This window comes from Pseudopodoces humilis, chromosome 7 (assembly GCF_049639895.1).
Source record: "Pseudopodoces humilis isolate 2021_Gansu_Grassland_sample_001 chromosome 7, ASM4963989v1, whole genome shotgun sequence".
Classification (NCBI taxonomy): Eukaryota; Metazoa; Chordata; class Aves; order Passeriformes; family Paridae; genus Pseudopodoces; species Pseudopodoces humilis.
In genome coordinates this window covers 59903401-59923516 of record NC_142206.1, presented here as the reverse complement: position 1 = coordinate 59923516, position 20116 = coordinate 59903401, and the positions used below count along the sequence as shown (strand labels likewise).

The window sequence follows — 20116 nt, the reverse complement described above, 5'->3', positions numbered from 1 at the left end:
GGTTTGGCCAGGCTGGAGAAACAGACTTTTTATTTTAAGAGCTGGGGGGAAGAAAAACCTCCTTGAATGCAAACTTTGCACAGGACACAGCAGCTGTTGGGACTTCTGATTCAATGGATTTACCCAGAAACAAAATAAAAGTAGCAGTGTTTTCAGAGGTTGTTTTGTTTTCATCCAACATTTGAATGTTGTTTTCCTCTCTCATATCCCAAACCACCCATGTCCCTTTGCTACTTTTGTTTTCTTCTCCTTGGGTAGGTGGTTTTTGGCCCATGGCTGGAAGTGATGAGTTGCTGCAGGAGCAATTTTGGCTGATGAGCACCTCGTTAACCTGGGCAGGGAGGCTGCTTCCCAATCCCATTAGCAGTGAATGCCAGTGGAACACCAGTGGTGGGTGGCACCGTGGCCAGCAATCCAGGGGAACTCCTGGATGTCACCCACCTGGAGGCACACCTGAGTCACAGGGAGATGATTCTCCACTGCCTCCTTCCTTGCACTAGTGATAGTTGGGCTGGTTGGGGGTGAGGGGATGGTTTTTTAAACCCAATTCTAATTTGTTTGGTGTAGGAGAAGAATCACTGGGACACGGAGCAGTGGGAGATGTCAGCCTTAATGTCAAGGAGGACAGCAGGGCCAGAGGAGCTCTGACTTTGCCACTCATCTCTCACTGACAAGGTGTCCTGCCACACCTCCTAAAGGTGCAGGAAGCCTTAAACTCCTGTCAGAATTATTTGAAAGAGAGGAAAGGCCAGGCTGAGGATAAAGGGAAGGCTGGCGAGCTCCAGCCTTGCAGCTCCATGGTTTTTGCAGTGGGATCTGTCCATCCCTGTCAGCTCCTGCAAGGAGGAAAAGGAGGAATCCTCACTGCTTGTGCTGAGCTTGGTGTGGTGGAGGAGAAAAGATGCTTGGAAGTCATGCTGGGAGCAAAAGTCCTCTGGGATACTGGGAGAAAATCAATTCTGTTGTACTTCACTCTGTCTTGAGTTCAGCATCCTGATCATACCCAGGTTGGTGTCAGCAACACAGGCAGGCACTGTGTGACACAGAGGGGCAGGAGAGGGACAGCAGGTAGTGCCAGCACTGTGGTTCAGGCAGCTCCCTGGCAGCTGCATCCCAGGGAGAGCAGCGAGATGCTTCTCCCAGCCTTTGTGTTGCTGCCCTGGGAGTTGATCAGGTTTCACCCCAAAATAACTTCCTTCTGCAAACAGTGGTGGCTGTTATAAGGCCTGAAAGCTGAGCATGGCCTCACATCGGTTGCTTTATCAAGCCAGGAATTTACTGCATCTCTGATCTCTCCCCAAAAACTGTTTTCCAAGTTTTTCCCAGTGGTATGTGGTGTGAGTGGGAAGCCAGGGCCCCTCACCACCTTCACCAGCTCCTCCCTGTGCTGCTGTGAGCTGGTCCTGCTGAAGCTGGGGTGTTTTCATGCTCTGAACCGATTGTCAGCATCTGATGGAGAAGCATCTCTGGGAATAACACTCCTTCCTGCTGTGTTTCCGTGTAAAACCCTCAGTGTTTGCTTTGCAGCTTTCCTTGTCACACTGCTGCACGTTGAGAGTTGCAGTTTGCTGTCTGGTGTCTGTATGTGCATATTCCACAGTGGCAAAGGGGCTGTGGAAAGTGGCAGGGCAGGGAATTTGCTCCTGGTGCCAAATTTTCTGTCTTTAACAAGTCCCTTGCTGTGTTACTGCTGGTAAAGTGGCCCAGAGGAGGAACAGAGGCTTTGCAAGCATTACCTGTGTGAGTGCCTGTCTTTAATAGATTGCCAGAGAGCTGCAGCCTCCAATTCCCCTCTGCTTAAGACATTTCTCTTCCTAATACCAGGAGGAGACACGGTGGGAAAGTGGAGGAGGCAGAGGATAACTCAGAGTTGTGTAAAACCCAAAATCCTGAATTTTCCCTTCACGCCACACGAAGAGAGTTGGAAACCTGGAGTGGCTGAGCAGTTGCAGGAATCCTTTAGAGCTGGGGGCTTCACTTTTCCTGTGGGCACCTGAGAATAGAATAGAAATAGAAAGGAATGGAATGGAATGGAATGGAATGGAATGGAATGGAATGGAATGGAATGGAATAGAATAGAATAGAATAGAATAGAATAGAATAGAATAGAATAGAATAGAATAGAATAGAATAGAATAGAATAGAATAGAATAGAATAGAATAGAATAGAATAGAATAGAATAGAATAGAATAGAATATTTCAGTTGGAAGGACAAGGAGTAATGGCTTTAAAGTAAAAAGAGGTTTGGTTTAGATAATAATAGAATAATTTCTTCATAATGAAGGTGATGGGGCACTGGCACAGGGTGCCCAGAGAAGCTGTGGCTGTCCCTGGATCCCTGGAAGTGTCCAAGGCCAGGTTGGACAGGGCTTGGAGCAGCCTGGGATAGTGGAAGGTGTCCCTGCCCATGGCAGGGGGTGGAACTGGATGATCTTTAATGTCTCTTCCAACCCAAACCAGTCTGTGAATCTGATTTCTTTACCAAGTCCGTGGTCAAACACTGGTACAGGCTTCCCAGAGAGGTGACTGATGCCCCAAACCTGTCAGTCTTGAAAAGGCAGCTGGACAATGCCCTTAACAATATTCTTTTAATTTTTATCATCTCTGAATGGATCAGGCTGTTGGATCTCAGCCAATGTTGTGTATCTCTCCAAATTTACTGTATTTCTGCACATTTATTGCTGTGTTGCTGTGGACTGGCTCAGAGCCACTCGAGGCTCCAATTAGCTGGAATCAGTAGCCTGGAGGGTAAGAGAGTGGTCATCAGCTTCCAGAAATCCTGTCACTCCTCCTGTTCATCTCTTCTGAGTCACAGAGGTTGAATCCTTCCTTGTGAGTAACTGCAATGTGTTGGTGCTCTTCAGAGGAAAACAAGATGCAGGGAAGGGAATTTTCTTCTGCAGGGAGGTCTGTTCCTCCCCCTCCCTGCACAAAAATAAAAGGTTCTCATTTTGTTGGAAGTTTCTTCCCAAATATTATGGAATTTGGTCAAGAAAATGAAATCTCAAATGCTCCTTGTGGCTTTTTTGATAGCTGAAAACAGATATTTCAGCCAGACAAGGGGAGGAGGATGATTTTGGTTTGGTGAGAACTTGAATTAGTTGGGAAAGCTTTTAATGTTTCAAGCACTAACAAGTGTCAAACTCATCATTGGTCAGAGCTGGGACAGGAGTTGGCTTCCTCAGCCTAATTTTGGTGCCTTTGATGGGCACCAGCAATTTTGGGAGAGGAACCAGGCATGGCCAAGCCACCAAGGCAGGGGGAAGGTGTAATTGCCAGGACTGGTGTTCTTTGTCCCTTGAGTTCAGTGTCCACATTTACCCATTTCATGTTTCCTCAGTGGAAAGAGATCATGGAAACCTTCCCAGTGAAAAAGCTGTGACTGGGACACATCGTTTTAGCCCCCCCCCAAACAAATCTTTACAGCTCCTAGGATGTTTATGTGAAATATCAATAAAAACCGGGTGAACAGTGGTTTTATTCTGGAGGAACAACGTCGCTCTTTGTTTTGAGGTCCTGCAGCTCTTTGTGGGTATATGAGAAACAAAATGTGAGGCTGGTAATAAAGGAAAGACAAGCCAGCTGCTGCGGGCAGCACTGCAGCACAGTGAATTCCACAGGGAAAGGTGAATTACCCAGGGAAAAGCACATTTTAACCGGGTGTTTCTGCCTTACGAGTGCTTGTACAGCTGGGAAAGACACAGGCAGTCAGCTGAGTGTTGCTGCTCTGCTACTGGGGAGCAGGGAGAGTCAGCTCTTTGTGTTACTTTTTTATGGGGTTTTCCTAAAAAAAGAGGAGTTTCACTTTGCTTTGAATGTCTCTGTTGTAGATGCTCAGATTTTCCTGTCCTCCCTGACTCAGCCCCAGCTCTCCCCTCCCTCCTCTTTGACGTGGGCGCTTCAGGGCAGGATCAAAGCGGGTGAAATTAGAAAGTCTCCTCCTCGCAGTGACACATCACTGGCTTTGGTCAAGTGCTTTGCTCTGGGTGATGTGAGCAGCAGAAAGAGGAGGGGAGGGATGTCTGCATCCCCTAATTCCTCCTGGGAATTCACCCCAGCATGGGGGTGAAGCTGCTTGTCTTCACTTCACAGCCCAGCTAGCGGAGTTTTCTGTTCATTGTACCTTCAAGCCAAAGCAAAATGGGTCAGTTTTACCCAGGCAGGAAATCCTGTCAAATCTGAGATCTGATAGGACCCATTAAGTTACTTTTTCTTTCATTTGCTGCGGAGGATTTGAAGCAATGACCAACCAAGTGTTTCCCCAGACTCCCGCAGGGCGGAGAGTTGTGGCCAGCCAAAGCCAGGGCTTGATTTTAACACCTCAAGCATTGCACAGAAATTTTCTTCTTTGAAGTCCTGGGTATGTTTTCCCTGTGAGGGGCTTGGCAGCATAACAGGCTCTTGCTCTTCAGCCAGTGGGGAGCATGCAGTGAGGGGGTTCCCCTGTAAAGATGTTCTCTGGTGTCTAACATTGATTTCCAGCAACAAGCTCCACGTCCTGTAGCTCCTGATGGTTCATAACAGAGCTGAGAACTGGCTCAAACATCAGACTGAACCACAACCTTCCTCATCTTTAAAAAAAACACCAAAATTTGGTAGAACTGCACAAAATTCGCACAACCTGGATTTGTACGAAGAAGCCAATTGGCTCTGGAAGGGGTTAGCTGGAACCATTCTTCCCACCTGTCTCAGACACTTGTGAAAATCTTAAAAAGAAGGAAAATCAGTGATTTTGAGGCTGGTAGATGCACAGATTCAGCCTGTTAGCTCACCCTGGCTGCTTCCTCCCAGGCAGTTCGGGATGCCTTTGGCTGGGCCATGTAGGAATACACACATTTATCCCAAGAGACAGATCCAACATCCATCCCAGAGATGGGCTGAGCCCCTGGCATGGTGGGGTTGCCCACAGCCTTTCACTGGTCTCAGGGCTTATCCACGTGCAGCTTTGCCTGGGAGCACCCACATGGTCAGCCCAGCCAGAAGCATTTTTTTCAGCACTTTTATCCAGTATTTTGCTAATTACTGTTTTCCATAATTACGACAGTGACTTTCATTCATAGCATTTAAATGTGTATAAAAGTAAGACGTTCCTCAAAACTCCCTTTTTCTCCAGGCATCACTTAATACATGGAAATTACACTATTGGCCACTGTGGTTCCAGCATTTATTTTTATTTTTACCATTTCCATGCCTGCTGTGGGAAAGGAAGCGACCGTAGCAGTCCTCAGCATCCAAAGATAGGAACCACTTTGTTTCAGCTTTACTTTGGCCATGTTGAATTTTGCTGAGCACGTCTTGGCCAAGCTCCAGGGTGCTGGACCAAGCCCACCATATTCAGAGAGAAGTGAATAATTACTACTTTGTGGTGGCAACACGGGGAGGAAGGAAAAAAGTGTTTGCAAAGTGCTTTGAAGATAATGACACCCCCAATCTGACGAGTGACAGCGGCGCAGAACATCCTCTAGATAGCTCGTTAATGCCTGGTGATTAGAGGACCAGACAAGGAACACTGCTCCCAACAGGGCCTGGTTTGGACTTCCTTTAAGGAGGGAGTGGTGAAAGGGAGGGCTCAGCCAAAAATAAACGAGCATCTCAAAGGCAGATGGTCCTATTCACAGACCTAAAATTACACCAGCGGAGGGCCAGGCAGGATGAAAGGAATTAGCATCTGGTGGCAAAGGGAGGGCAGTGTCACTGAGGGTGGGTGACCAGATGGCCCAGGCACAGTCGGATGTTCTCCTGCCGGCAGTTGCAGCCTTTTCCCCACTTGCAGACCTCAATATATTATTTTTATAGTTGCTTGTTGGTTTTTTTTCCCCAGGGAGGTGCAGATTTCTCCAGAGCAAATGCAGGCTTACTGACAGGAGGTTCAAGTCTCCCAGTTCCCTTTTATGGACCTGTTCACACCCTGCTCCTGCAGCCACTGCAGGCTGGAGTGAGTGAGTGCTGAGAAGCCTTCAGCTCAGGCTGGAATCTTCCAAAAGCACAGCACTGGGGATAATCCCAGGCACATGCAAATCCAGCCTGATTGGAAGTCCAGAAAGGCTGAAGCACCCAGTTTCCAAATGAATGTGAAGCTGGTCACCTAATTTCTCCTTGAGAGAGAGGATTCGCTTTGTAGCTGAAGTGAGGTGCAGTGGCCTCTCTCACAATGGCCTCACAGCTGGTTGTAGCTGCTCTTGGATGCTTGGGGTACTGTCCTCCTGCGTCCCAGGTGGATCATAGAATCACCAGATTGCTCCAAGCCCCAAGGTCCATCCTGACCTTGGACACTCCCAGGGATCCAGGGGCAGCCACAGCTGCTCTGGGCACCCTGTGCCAGGGCATCCCCACCCTCACAGGGAAGAATTCCTTCCCAATATCCCATCTAAGCCTGTTCCTGAGAGTGGGAAGTCAATCCCCACTGTCTTGTCCCTCCATCCCTTGTCCCAAGTCCCTCTCCAGCTCTCCTGGAGCCCCTTCAGGCCCTGGAAGGGCTCTGAGCTCTCCCTGGATCCTTCTCTTCTCCAGGTGAGCACACCCAGCTCTCTCAGTCTGGCTCCAGAGCAGAGGAGCTCCAGCCCTTGGAGCATCTCCGTGTCCTCCTCTGGACTCATTTCAGCAGCTCCAGCTCCTTCCTGTGTTGGGGGTCCCAGAGCTGGATGCCAGATTCCAGGTGGGATCTCACCAGAGCAGATCAGAGGGATGATGCTCACCAGGTGATCCCCAGAGCAGAACTTTGGAGGGTGCAGAGATGCCAGCTCTTGTTTTCAAGTTTGTTTTCCCTTCTCAGGTGGAACACCAAAAGCCTTTTGAGAACCATGCTATGATTCCCAATCCAGGTTAAAATGACCTTTTTTAGTTTATTCTTCCCCCTCTCATTGTTATTTTTGGCTTGAAGGAGGGCAGTGACCTGGTTCATGGCACAGCCCCACGGAAGGGTTGTGTTGAAGGGGTAGGATGCAGAGCCTGGTGCTCATCCTGGCATAAGGGAAACCCTGGCTCCCCATTCCCTGCAGGTCACTCCAAGTGCATTCCTATAACGTGAGTTCAGACAGTATTTGAGAACTCATAAGGTTTAAAGCACTGTTGTAATGCAAGAGCAAACCTGAGAACCGAGATTTAAATCCCTCCCCACATATACGTGGGATTTGGGGAGAGACTGGATTTGGTCCAGGGTTTCTCAATGTTCACTCTCCAATATCTCTGACCATTCTGCAAAGATCAGGACAGAAATCTCTGGAAGAAGCTGGAGTGGGGGGGGATGATTTGTCTTGCTACATAGCCACATTTATTTTTATTTAACTTTTGAGCTGGTATTCCAGGAAAGCCCATTAAAATCTGGCAGCAGGCTGCTGGGGAGCAGCTTGCCGGATCCGACGTGTGATGCCACAGGAGCCACACGGAGGGTTGGGGATGACTGATGGTGCGAGGTGTCGGTGGGAAGGAGGGGAAAAGGGGGATGTTCTCACTCCGCTGAACTTCCTTCCTTTGTGTTTCCCATTAAGCCAAGGGAGACGCTGCTTTTTTGCAGCCTTCCAAGCTCCCATTTAATTGTGGATGATTTCATCCCGGCCTTTTTCATGCTGAAGCCAGTGGCCTGCGTCATGCAACAGTGAATTTAGGCAGATTTTATTTGCATGTGAGTCATTGAGCTTTTCCAGCTGAATGTCACCAACTTGGAATTTTTGTCTGATTTTTGTTGTTGTTTTTGTCTCTTGGTGTTTTTCCACCGGTCTTTTTTTTTCCTGCCCTTTGCTGCCTGCACCCCCTCGGCCCTCTGCAACACCCCCCTCAAGGAAAAATAGGAGAAGACTAAATGGGAGTTTGAGTTGGCAGTGCAAAAGGACGGGATTAGGAATGTTCAGGGAGAGGAGGGGGGAAAAAGGATGCTTTATGTCTCTGGGAGGGGAGGACCGGAGCCAAGTCAAATTGAGGGCTCTAATTTGGGAGCGGTGTTATTACAGGTCAGAGGGAGTCAGTTACTGGCTAAATTGGGAGAGTTGTCACATGCCAGGGCTGGAAATGCTGCTCACATGGCTGGGGCACACAGGCTCCTGGGCAACTCAGTTTGATTTTGTTGACAATGTTTTTTAATAAAAAAAAAGAAATTAAAAAACAAACTTGTTTATTTTCCCTCAAATACAGGCTCCATAGCAGCGTCCCTCTGCCTCCACTGCCGGCTCATCCCAGCCCTTGCTGCCCTTTGCACAGAGAAGTTTATAAATAGAGCAACTCCTCCATTATGTGCAGCTTCAGTCTCTTTATTTTTATACTGGAATCTGTTCAATGATTAACAGTTTAAGCCATGTGCTGTATATCAATACCTTGCATACCCTTCATAACTTATTTTTAGTATTATTTTTCCCCCTTCTAAATCCTTTATCCATTTTAGGCAACACCATTATGACATTCAGATAATTTTTTATATATTTATTTTAGCCTTTGAAGGAACTTATCTGCATTTCAATTAAGCTTTTGGTAAAGAGCTTTTTGCAATTGAAATTAAGAAGTCAGAGGAGCATTTCCTCCATGCCTGTGGTTGTGCCTGTAGTCTCCTCAGTGAAAGTCAGATTTGTGTGTTTTTATGGATTAGGCTCAAAGAAGAGGTACAGAAATTGCATGCTTTATTTCTTTGGCTTCCTGCATCCTAGGAAATTCCACTGGAAATCTTGATTTGAGGGCGTGTGGAGGCATGTGAGCAATATAACCCTGGTGTAAGTGAAAGCAGGCAGTGAACTCATTTCCCACCTGTACCCCAGGTCCCAGAAGCAGCAAAACCAGCAGCGTTTTCCCATGGCTGAGCTCACGGGCTCCAGGGAATGAGGGGGCTTCTGGAAGCAATCTGCAGCCCCAGTTTAATTATGCTTTTAATCCTTGCTGACCCATCCCGTTGCCATGGGCCGGGCTCTGCGGGCCGGCTGAGCTCAGCTGGCTTTGCACAGCAGCCAACAAAAGCCACTTGACCCAGGATCTCGTCGGGATATCTTTGTCCACCAGACCTGGCACGGCTGCTCTGATAGTCCTGTCTCCTCGTTGCATGCTCAGGGCTGATGGGTTTCCCTCTGCTCTCCACAAGGGACATAGTTTTGGTGTAATTTCTGCCACGAGAGCCTTCTCAACCCACCTGTGGATGGTGCTCCTGCTTTCTCCTGCTCTTCAGTGGGCAGAGGTGGAGCAACACCTCACCTGACTGTCCACAGTGCTGACGGGACTTTTGCACCTTTCCATGCTCTCTGTGGAACCCTGGCACTGTTTTCCTGGGCTTCCCAAAGTCCATCCTCCCCATCTGAGGTTTGGGAACAGGATGCCCACGATGCCCAGGGGTTTGGGTGCTCCAGTGAGTAAAGGGAAACTGGCACTGCCCACTCTTGTCCAGTGTCAGACTGGCTTCACTCTTCAGGACAGCTTTTGTAGGAGGTTGGTTGGTTTGTCTGCTAAGCATCTGTCGTCCTCCTAACCTTGGGGTGAGAAGCAGGAGGTGGCACCTCGTCCTTGATGTCCCCCCTGGCTCTGAGCTCCCATTTCTGCCACTGAACCGTTCCCCACATTTCTCTGTCAGAGCACTGAGCTCTTGTTGGATTTTCACTTTTACTTCCCACCCATTGGCACTGCCACCATCAATGCAGACATCACTCCACTCTGGCTGGACTGTGGATTGTGAAATCAGTGAAGCAAATTCCTCTTTCCCAAGGTGTTCTCTGTGCCAGCACTGGCCACATTGTGTTGAGAAGCTCGAATGCCACCATTCATGTGGTGTAGATTCCCTTGGCACCCGTGGGGCTTTTGATAAGGTTTCCCAGCGTGTCATCTTTGCTCTGAGTCAGTGAAATGCTCTCAGCATTGGAAATCTCTGCACTAAATTAAAGTCCTGTTGCTAGGGAGTGTTGTGATAATACAGGGTATTATGCTCTGTAGCAAAAGTGTGCAACAGTACAGCCTAGAAAACAAATCCATAAAACCTCCCGTTGGATGCACAGTGTGAAAATGGAGTGTACTTCAGCTCAGTATTAAATATGTCATGGAAAAAGGCTCCCTCTCCTCCTGAATTTCCTGAAAGTCTGCTTTGGGCTGAAAACTGTAGTGGCTGGAGCCAATTTAGAGAAGGAAAAATCCCTGCTCTTGTTGCTGTCTGCAGAAGCTCCTTAATGATCGTGCCATGCAATTCTCCAGTGCTAAAAATACATCACTTCTGGGTTTGTACAAACAGCCTCCTAATGACTGGAGCTCTGGCAAGCTCAGGAGGCAGAGGGGGAAAATAGTGGCAAAAAAATATGAAAATCTTACTCATTTCTACTCACAGTGGAGCTGGGCTTTTCTGTCCTTGTGGATCTCAGTGGGACTTAAGGGATGTTTTGATGAGAGATATTTCAGTTTGCTCTGCATCTGACCAAAATAATGGGCATTCTGCTCCCATGCTGAGTTTACAGGTTGGGAGGAGGGTGCTGAGCTGCTCTTTCTGCTGGTGGGGTTTCATCAGCCTGTTTGGGGTGACAGAATGGGAAGATCTGATCAAGGCTTGTCCTTCAGCCTGGCTTCAGTGCTGAAATTCCCAGCTCCTGCTCACACTTGATGGGGCTGCTGTTGCTTTGGAGAGCTTAATGGAGAGGGGAGTTGCCAGTGGTAGGCAGCTGAACTCGCTGCCCAAGGAGAGCTGTCTTTAAAAGAGCAACAAATCAAGTAGGGCTCGTGTCCCTTATCCCACACAGGGGTTTTGGAGACAGGAGCAGGGGGTTGTTTGCTTTTCATTTCCCCAGAACTTACATGTCATACAGTCACCTGCTCCTTGCCTGACATTCCCAAGAAGAATTGAGGAAATTGTTGAAGGAGTTGCCCAGAGAAGCTGTGGCTGCCCCATCCCTGAAGTATTTAAGGCCAGGTTGGATGGGGTTTGGAGCAACCTGGGATAGTGAAGGTGTCCTTGCCCATGGTGGGGGTGGTTGGAACTGAGTGGTCTTGAAGGTCTTTTCCAAACCAAACCATTTCAGAATTCCATGAAACTGGCTGTTCTTCCAGAATGAAGACAAACCCATCCCTCCTGCCTCTGCCCTGGGTGGTGAAGGACTCACCTGTTGCACACAGGGCAATGCTGGGAGCTGTTGCAGGAAGGTTGTGTCTTTGGAACAGAATTGGTTTTGGTGGTTAAATATTCACTGCTGCATTTTACAAGGAATATTGTGTAGTTAATTTACATGGAGCTTCTTATTCTTGGTAATTAGGAATGGAGGAGATTCTCCTTTCTGAATTCTTCTGTGCTCTTGTCAGTGCTGGGCCACAGAATCACAGATTGGTTTGGGTTGGAAGGCACCTTAAAGATCAGCTCATTCCAACCCCTTGCCATGGACAGGGATACCTTCCACCAGACCAGGTTACTCCAAGTCCCATCCAACCTGGCTTTAAATCCTGCTCTGTAGTCAGAAACACTTTGCTTTTCCTGGTTACGTGGTTCATGCCTTTGTTTTTCCAAGGAAGCAGTGCTGCCTGCAGTGGGGATTTCCCCAGCCACCACTTTTTGCAGGATGTGCTGTGCCTGTTGCTCCATTTTTTTGCCTCCCTTCCCTGCATCCACTCAGGTCTGTTCACCTCCCCTCCCACTTGGAGCTTCTCTGCAGCAGCCGCTCGGATGGAAAAGAAACATTAAGTACTTTCCTAGTGTATTTTTAGCCTCTTAGAGTGTGATGTAGCTGCTGGAAACACGGAGGGGAGCCAGCACCATGTGAACCCAGAGGTTGCTGTGCATCACTGACAGATTTTCCATCGTGTTCCGGTGCTCCCTGGCACCGTGATGGAGACAGGGTGTGAGTTGGGATGTGGCTGCTGGAGAAGGGAGATGGTGCATGTGCCTTGTGTGATGTCTGTCTGCCCTCTCCTTGTGGGTCCTGGTGGGAAAAAGGTCCATCTGTCCTTCTGAGAGGTTTTCCACCTTTGAATTTGCCCAGGAAAATTTGTCAGAGAAAGGGGATTTCTGTGGTTGTCTTTTTATATCTCATTATAGACCAAAGATGCCGGGATAGCACTGAGTGTGTTGGACCTGGAGGTTCAAAGCTGTGAGACTGGGTGCTCCAGGAGGGGACGTACAGAGCCCTTAATCCCACACACAGCACTCCCCAAGCCCTACTGGTGTCCAGGGCTTTTTTGCAGGCTTTTTCCAGCTCCTAGCAAAAGCTTGTTCCAGAGCAAGTGGTTCCCAATTCCTCCCCAAGCTGGGCTGTTAGACCTGAACAGAAGGGAGTGACAGCAAAAACCCAGGCACGGGGGGTTTATTGGCTTTTCCTCTGTCAGATCCCGCATTTTGCGCTGGGCTGAGCGGTTTTGGTGACCTGGGAGGAAGCTGTTCCCAGGACACAGAGCTGGCCTCCCCCGGGAGCCGCGGGAGGTGCCAGGCAGCCGTGGATCCAGCAGGCACTGGATCCAGCTTGGCACAGCTCCCGCTGCCTTCAGACGTGTGGGACTGGGTCCTCCCACCCCGCTGAGGTCAGCGCTAGCGCAGGCATAAATTCAGACCCGTGGCAGGGGGAAGGTTGGGATTTACGCGCCACGCCGCAGCCTCGCGGACGTGGAGGCGCTTGGAAGCATCACCGGTGTCTTCTCCCCTGTGCTGGCTGTGATTTTGCACCCATCTCGGGGAGATGAGGAGCAGGATTCAGGTTCACCAGCGTTTCAGTGACAGCCTGCCTCTCTGCCTGGTGCAGTTGGCAGGTCTGCAATAACCTTTATCGTTGAGATGTTTTTCCTTTTAATTAGCGTCGGTTGCAATAACGAGGAGGCACACACTGAAATTCTGATTATTTGGCCTCTGGTGGAGGGAGAGGGCTGCCAGGTTTAACAGTGAAGGTATTGATGTGCTCTGGATGGGGTACAGAGTGTTTCCAACGGGGTTCTCACTTTGTTTTCCTTAATGTTGCCCTTTTGAGTGAGGCTGATTTATGAAGGGAATTATGTAAAATTGCCCCACCAAAGTATTGTGACTGGGCCAGCGTGCAGGTGCTAATTACTGCAAATAATAATTTAAATCCCTTCAGCTGGAAACACTTTGTGCTTCACCTTCAATCGAGCTGCTGCAGCAGGAGCCAGGGCAGAGGTTTGTGTCTGCAGCACTGTTGGAGAGCGGATTTCTGCGATGGCTGGTGGGGAGCTGGACAGTCTCACAGACCAGTAAACCCAGCTGTGGGAAGGCTGGGACTGGCAGCAGCCTGCCCTTGGTTGATACACTTGGTGCAAATTCAGACTTGCGGGTGAAATCTCTTGGGTTTTTTGCTCTTCTGCTTTATCTTTGCAGCAAACTGCCCCTTGTGAGGTGGAGTGTGGTTTCTCCATCCTGCTCATAGAATCACTGAATGGTTTGGGTTAGGAGGAACCTTAGAGATCATCTAGTTCAGGATCTGAAGTCAGATGAATTCAAGCATAAAACCAGATAAATTCAACTGGAAATTAAGGCAAACAGAAGTGCTTGGGAGAAACTGGAACAAGTAGATGTACAGGTTTGTCTATGATGGTCACTCACTGGGAGATGATGTTGTGGCCAGGCAGAGGTTGTTGGGCTGTGTTCATATGCAGGGCCAGGTTTCCTGACCCCTTTTGCCCTGGTGAAGGCATCCAGGCAGCTGGAATAGGTGTGGGATCCCAGGGCTGTCTGGAGATGACCTCGGTTACCTCAGATCTGGGGGATTTTGACAGAATTACAGCATCTCCCATGGATGTGTGGAGAAGCTGGTAGGTAGTGATGTGCTGCTGGGTCTTTGCACAGCAGGAGAAGTCCAGCTGCTGATTTTTCTGCCACTGACAATAAAAAGTGGGTGCCCTCCACATAGCTCTGCCCATCACCCAGATTCAGTTTCATGTTCATAATCCAGGAAACAGCAAACAATGGGAGCCTCTTCTGGGAGCTGCTGAGGAAGCCTCTCAAAAAACCTTCCTGCAAACCCAGAAATAGCCATCTCTTGCTCTGTGGCCACTGATTCCAGGCTCACTGGAAGCTGCTTAAGCATGGATTGGATTTCTCTTTTGTTGTTGGCCATCCAAGACATGAAAACCTCAGTGCTGTCCATCCCTAGAAACACTTGATTGCCATCCAGGAACACCCAGTCCCTCTCTCCAGTGCCTGATTCTGCAGTATGTCACTTTACAAAATCAAGGATCCCAAACTAAACTTTCAGTACAAATTCCTGGTTTTTTCTCCCCAAATCCATCTGAGAGTGCAGTTCATTTTAGGCCTGCTGGGAAGGTGCTTGGAGGGTGCCCTTTGGATTTGAGCATCTGGTAAATGGCTGAACTCAATGATCTTAGAGGTCTTTTCCAACCTTAATGATCCTATGATTCCCTCTCTTAGTCATTTCTTGCTTGGGCAAATTATCTGAATGGGCTTTTGAGAACTTTTTATGGAAAACTGAAAACAAGGGCATAATAAAACAGTAATTTAAGAGCAATTTGCTGACAACTGGAGCCCTTAAGTGCACTGACTTAGCATTGAGGGGCAATGATACCGAGCCTCCTGTGTGAATGTCCTCTTCGTCACTTGGAAGATCTTTGGGCAGTTCTTAATACACTTCTAGTCTTTAAATTGTTGTCCTTTTTGCTCAGGATAAGCTGTTGTCTATTTCATAAGTTACTCATCTCACTCACTTAAATCACAATCAGCAAATTCATGGAATCCAGGAATGGTTTGCATTGGAAGTGACATTGAAGACCACCTTGTTCCAAGGCCCTGCCATGGGCAGGGACACCTTCCACTATCCCAGATTGCTCCAAGCCCTGTCCAGCCTGGCCTTGGACACTTCCAGGGATCCAGGGGCAGCCACAGCTTCTCTGGGCACCCTGTGCCAGGGCCTCACCACCCTCCCAGCCAGGAATTCCTTCCCAATATCCCATCCATCCCTGCCCTCTGGCACTGGGAAGCCATTCCCCTTGTCCTGTCTTTCCATCCCATGTCCCCAGTCCCTTTCCAGCTCTTCTGGTGCTGCTTTAGGCCCAGGAAGAGTCTCTGAGGTCTCCCTGGAGCCTTCTCTTCTCCAGGTGAACACCCCCAGCTCTCCCAGCCTGACTCCAGCCTTCAGAGCATCTCCGTGGCTTCCTCTTCACACTTCACTTGGGTTGTGCTTCACTGTGAAATAACTTGTATATAGTAACAGGAGGAGAATCCAATTTCTGCTTTCAGAATGAAATGGTTTCTCTTGGATGGGTTTGGTTGTTTTTTGGGTTCCTCCAAGTGCTTGAGATTTACTTGGAATTATCATTGTTCCTTGAAGACATGTCACCTGGTGGGACCCACACGTTCATTACCTGTGCTGACAGCTGCTCTTGGCCATCCCTCTCAGCAGGGGTGGTGTTTTTAAACTGGAACCTGTTTAGGTCTGTTTGCAAAAATCAGAGCTAGAATTAAAACCCCTGCAGTTTGGCCCTTCAGTGTTTGTACATGCAGGCACCAGTGTGCTACTCACGTTGTTCTCTGCAGGGACTGTGTTTGTCCCTGCCTTTGCCCATCTGGTCTGGCTTTACATTTGGAAAACTGTGACTGTTCCCAGGACATCATAACCATGAGCCTGGCTGGTGGCTGAAATCACCCCTTCATCCCTCAGGAGGAAGGTTCAGAGCAAAGGCAGGAAGGTCCCTCACACACTGCAGCGTCAGAGGTGGGTCCATCACCACTGGACATGGTGGCAGTTCACAGTTTGCAGGGATCCAGCAGTGATTAAGCAGATTTGTGATGGAGAAATCCCTCAACAGCTTAATAAATTGACAAACTTCACCTCTTTTTCAAGCCAGAAAGCCCCAGTTTTGGGGATGGTGTTGGTCCTATTCATAGCACCAGCACAGGTTTCAGTCTTGCAAGCAGGACACGGCTATATTTGGAGCTGGATTTATCCACAGGCATGCTGCACATGCATCAGCTGGGCTGTCTAGCAGCAAAATCCTGTCAGTTAAGTAATCCTTCAGTAGAAGGTAGTTTCACATCCCACCTTCATTCAGCTTCTCATCCAAGAAAATGTCCCATAATAAAAACTGGGATTTTCTGCTTCAGTGATGCCAGCAGCTCCCATCCCTTCCCAGTGCTGGGCTGGTCAGTTGTTCTTACCTCATCTCCAAAAGGAGATGGCACTTTAATGGCAGCAGTGGGCAGGACAGGGATTTTGGGGGATTTCAAGGCAGCAAGTGGGGGGTTCTAACTCTGGGGCTCTCTCTATGCTCAGGTCTGGCAGTAGCTGTGACATTCCACAGAGCAGTGAAATCCTTGTGATGGGAAGCACCAGGCAGCAGCATCCAGGGGAACTAATGAGGCTGTCATGTGATTAGTGCCTGCAGCCCACCACAGGTGTTGTGTGATCCCTGGGGTGTGGGATCCCAAAACACATCCTAATCTCAGCTGCCCCAGAGTGCTGCTTCTGGCAATAAAGGATGAGATATCCCAGATGTCCAGGAGGGCATGGGAGCAGGTGAGGGGCTGAAGTGGGGGCTCCTGTGTTCAGGGAAAGGGTAGAGAGGAGTTTTGGGGTGTTGCCAGCCCCTCTCCCCCTGCCCACAGGCAGCTCCAGCTTTCCCTCTGCTGCACTGCCCTCTCCAGATCCCTCTATTTTCTGGCAGATAGGATTAAGCCTGACCTTCCGCCCCATCTCAGAGTGAGCCAAACCTCTTTCACATCTAATTATTTTCCATTTTTGTTTAATTGTGCACATCCTGCTGCTGGCTGAGAAGGAGACCAGCTCCTGCCTGGGCCAGGAAGGGCACCCAGCCCTTCATCAGCTGCAGGCGTTTGGGTCAGTGCTTCATCTTTTGGGGTTGTGCTTTAAACCCCCAAAACTCTTGGAGGTCCGAGGCAAAGTTCCCAAGAAGCAGCTCTGGTGCCATCCTGTGTTTCTCCAGTGGGGGCCTTCATGATCAGTTCTCCCCCATGTGAGGAGGAGGAGTCCAGCCACGGCCACCTGCCTCCTTCCTCGTCCTCCTCCTCTTCCTCCTGCACCCAGTTTACACCAGGTTCTGCTTTTTCTCTGTGTGTTTTGCTCCTTCTTTAGCAGTGCATTGCAGGCCTTTTTTTTTTTTAATGATCTTTGATTTCTCAGTTTATCTGTGCTGCTACAGAATCCCAGCTGGTGCCAGGCTGGGGTTTGGCTGTGCCAGCCTGAAAGTGCTGCTGAACCGCCATGAGAGCAATGATAAAATATCCGGGTGTGACATCCCTCTCTGCAGGAGGATGGGAGAAAATAAGACATGTTTTCAACTCACCAGGCAGCTGACTAAGAGAGAGGGGACAGATAAATCAGATTCATCCCAACAGGAAGCCTTGCCTGGAGCAGGGACATCTGCATATGGAAAATATGGATATGCTCTGGTGAGCCTTGAGTCCTGCTACACTCATGTATCCTTTACAGCATCACTTTTACTGAGTGTTGCTCTCCCAAATCCCATTTTTTTTAGCACCAAAACAACCTCACATCATTCCCACAGGCACCAAAAAGTACCACAAGTCCCTTCTGCTGCAATACAGCAGTTCCTTCCCCACCAAAGCTGTGCCACGTCGTGTCCCTTGCTGTCGCTGGCTCAGGAAGTGGCTCTGGAGGAGGTGGAGGTCTGTGGAGAAGTGAATTCCAGTGCAGAAAGTTCCAGGGAGAGTCACCAGCGTTTCCAGCAAGCCATCTAGTGGCTTCCTATTAAAACAGTTGCATGCCTTGGAACTGGGGAGGTGGATCTGGAGGGGTGAGTGCTGCTCTCTGCTGCAGTGGTGTCAGGAAACTGATGTCCAGAGTTTGGTCCTAATTGGGAGAAGGTGCTGCTTCAACATCCCTCTTCTGGGTCAGGGGTGATGGGAGGGTTGGGTTAGCTGCTGGCCAGCAGCATGGGTCATACACAAACACAGAATCATGGAATATCCTGAGGTGGAGGGGACCCACAAGGATCGTAGAGTCCAATTCTGGGTCACAGAATATCCTGAGCTGGATATTGATTTGCTCTTGTGCCTCCCCAAGAGCAAACCTGATGAATGAGCCTACAGATCTGGATCTGCATTTCAGTGGTGTGAGTTCAGTTACCCTGGCTCAAAAACACACAGAGGCTATGGGGGTAATCAATGATTTAGAGCAGCTTCCCGTACAGAATGGACTGAAGACAGCAGGCAGGAGGAGAGAATGTAAAGTTTTGGGGGATTTTTTTTCAGCATTTCACCTGATGAAGTTTCGAGCAGTGTGTTTAAAGCAAGCAGGAGGGAGTGTTCTCCACCCAGCAGTTCAGTTTTGGCTCCTGTAGCACAGCTTAAGACAGGGGCTGAAAGTTTTCAGGATTTACAGAGGGGTTTGGTCAGTACTGGAGGAGAGACTGCCCTGGGGCTGGGAAATGTCATTTGGCTGGTCTGGGTAGATTTGGTAGATATTTGGAGTTTGTATCAGCTCTTCAGAGAAACCTCTGGTGATGGAGATCTCACAATGTCCTATAGAAGGCAGTTTCATCATGTCCAGCCTCATTCATCTTTGCTGCAGTTCAAGTCACAGAATCATAGAATTGTTTAGGTTGGAAAAGCCCTCCAAGATCATAGAGCTCTGCACTGCCAAGGCCACATCCTCACAGCTGTTAAATCCCTCCAGAGATGGTGACTCCACCATTTCCCTGCAGCAGATGTGGAGAGCAGCTTGTCCATGCCTGTGTTCACCTCTGAGCCAGGTGTCAGGCTGCCTGGTGCAGCTTTTCTGCACAGCACAGTGTCTGGCTGATGTGGTGCTTCCCAAGCCAGGCTCTTGCCCACCTCGTGCTGCACAGCTGTTTGCTCCCACCTGCATACAGATGTTTGCACCTGCTTAGTGCAGGTGTTCTTTCACATCTCTCCAAGTCTCATGGAAGCACAGAACATCCTGAGCTGGAAGGGGACCCACAAGGATCATTGAGTCCAACTCCTGGCCCTGCACACTCCAACAATCCCACCCCATGCTTCAGAGCATTGTCCAAATTCTCCTGGACCCCTGGCAGGCTGGTGCTGTGACCCTTCCCTGGGGAGCCTGGTCAGTGCCCCACCACCCTCTGGGGGAAGAACTTTTTCCTGATCTCCAGCCTAAACCTCCCCTGACACAGCTTCATGCCACCCCTTCGAGTCCTCAGCATTGTTTGACCTCTAGTCCAGTTTCCTGGAGCGTTCTCCTTTCTCTTAGCAGGACACTTGCGTGCTGATCACGTTTTTCACATCACCCTTATCACCAATGACATGCTGGGTAGTGTCAGGGCCAGGACAGGTCTCCTTGCCCAGCACATCCTCCTGACAATGAATCAGCACCACCAGCTCCCTCCATATGTTTTTCAGATGAGTCGTGTGCCCACATTAGAGCAGTTTCTCTCTGCTGTGCTGCTGAGGGAGCCATGTGCAGCAGCACTTAATGAATATCAAGATATACAGCACTGCCTGTTCCTCCAGCTATTCACAGGCCAGTTGCTCTGTCGCAGAAGGAAATCAAATTGGTCTTGACAAATGGGTGTCAGCAGTCACTTATCATCTTGTTATCTTCTAAGTGCTTACAAATAGGTTGTTTCATTATTTGTTCCATCAGTTTTTCCAGGAGTTTGAGTTAAGTGACCAGTTTGTTATTCCCTGACTTTTCCTTCTGCATATTTAAATGTAACTAGGTTCCCTTTTTTTTTTTTTTTCCTGGTCTTCTAAAATCTCTCCTATTTGCTGTGATCTAACAGAGGAACAGGAGCTCTGAGGCTGCTTCAGCTGAGCCCTTCCCTCCTTACCTTTGGGGCTGGTGGATGCACCAACACCCTGGCTGGATGACTGTGTTCCTGCTGGAAACCTTCTTCCCTCTGTGGCTCTCACTTGTGTTATCTCCTTTGAATCTTGACCTTTTTAATTTTCCAGCCAAGTTCTTTTGAAAGGTTACCTTTATCCTATGAGTGCTTTTGTGTAGAATTTTCTGTAATCTGCAACAATATGGAAAATTTGGGCCAAATTGTGCTTTTGATTAAAATAAGCACAACAGCAGTGGAGTAGAGTTGGGTGTAGTTTGGTTCTTTCAGTGATTTTCAGGAGCATCTGGTAACTTTTGGTGTCCACATTGGCACACTTTGCCCTGACAATGGTTTTGGAGGGTGGTGACCCTCTTGCCAGGGAGATGCTGATGCTGTGGTACCACACGTGTGGAAATCCCTTTGGCACGTTGTATT

At 48.9% G+C, this 20116-nt stretch overlaps 1 protein-coding gene across 6 annotated transcripts in view; it reads left to right on the top strand.

The window, feature by feature from the left end:
• Window positions 1-20116, top strand: part of SAMD4A (sterile alpha motif domain containing 4A) — a 97703-nt gene that overhangs the window by 40173 nt on the left and 37414 nt on the right. The window lies entirely within an intron of this gene.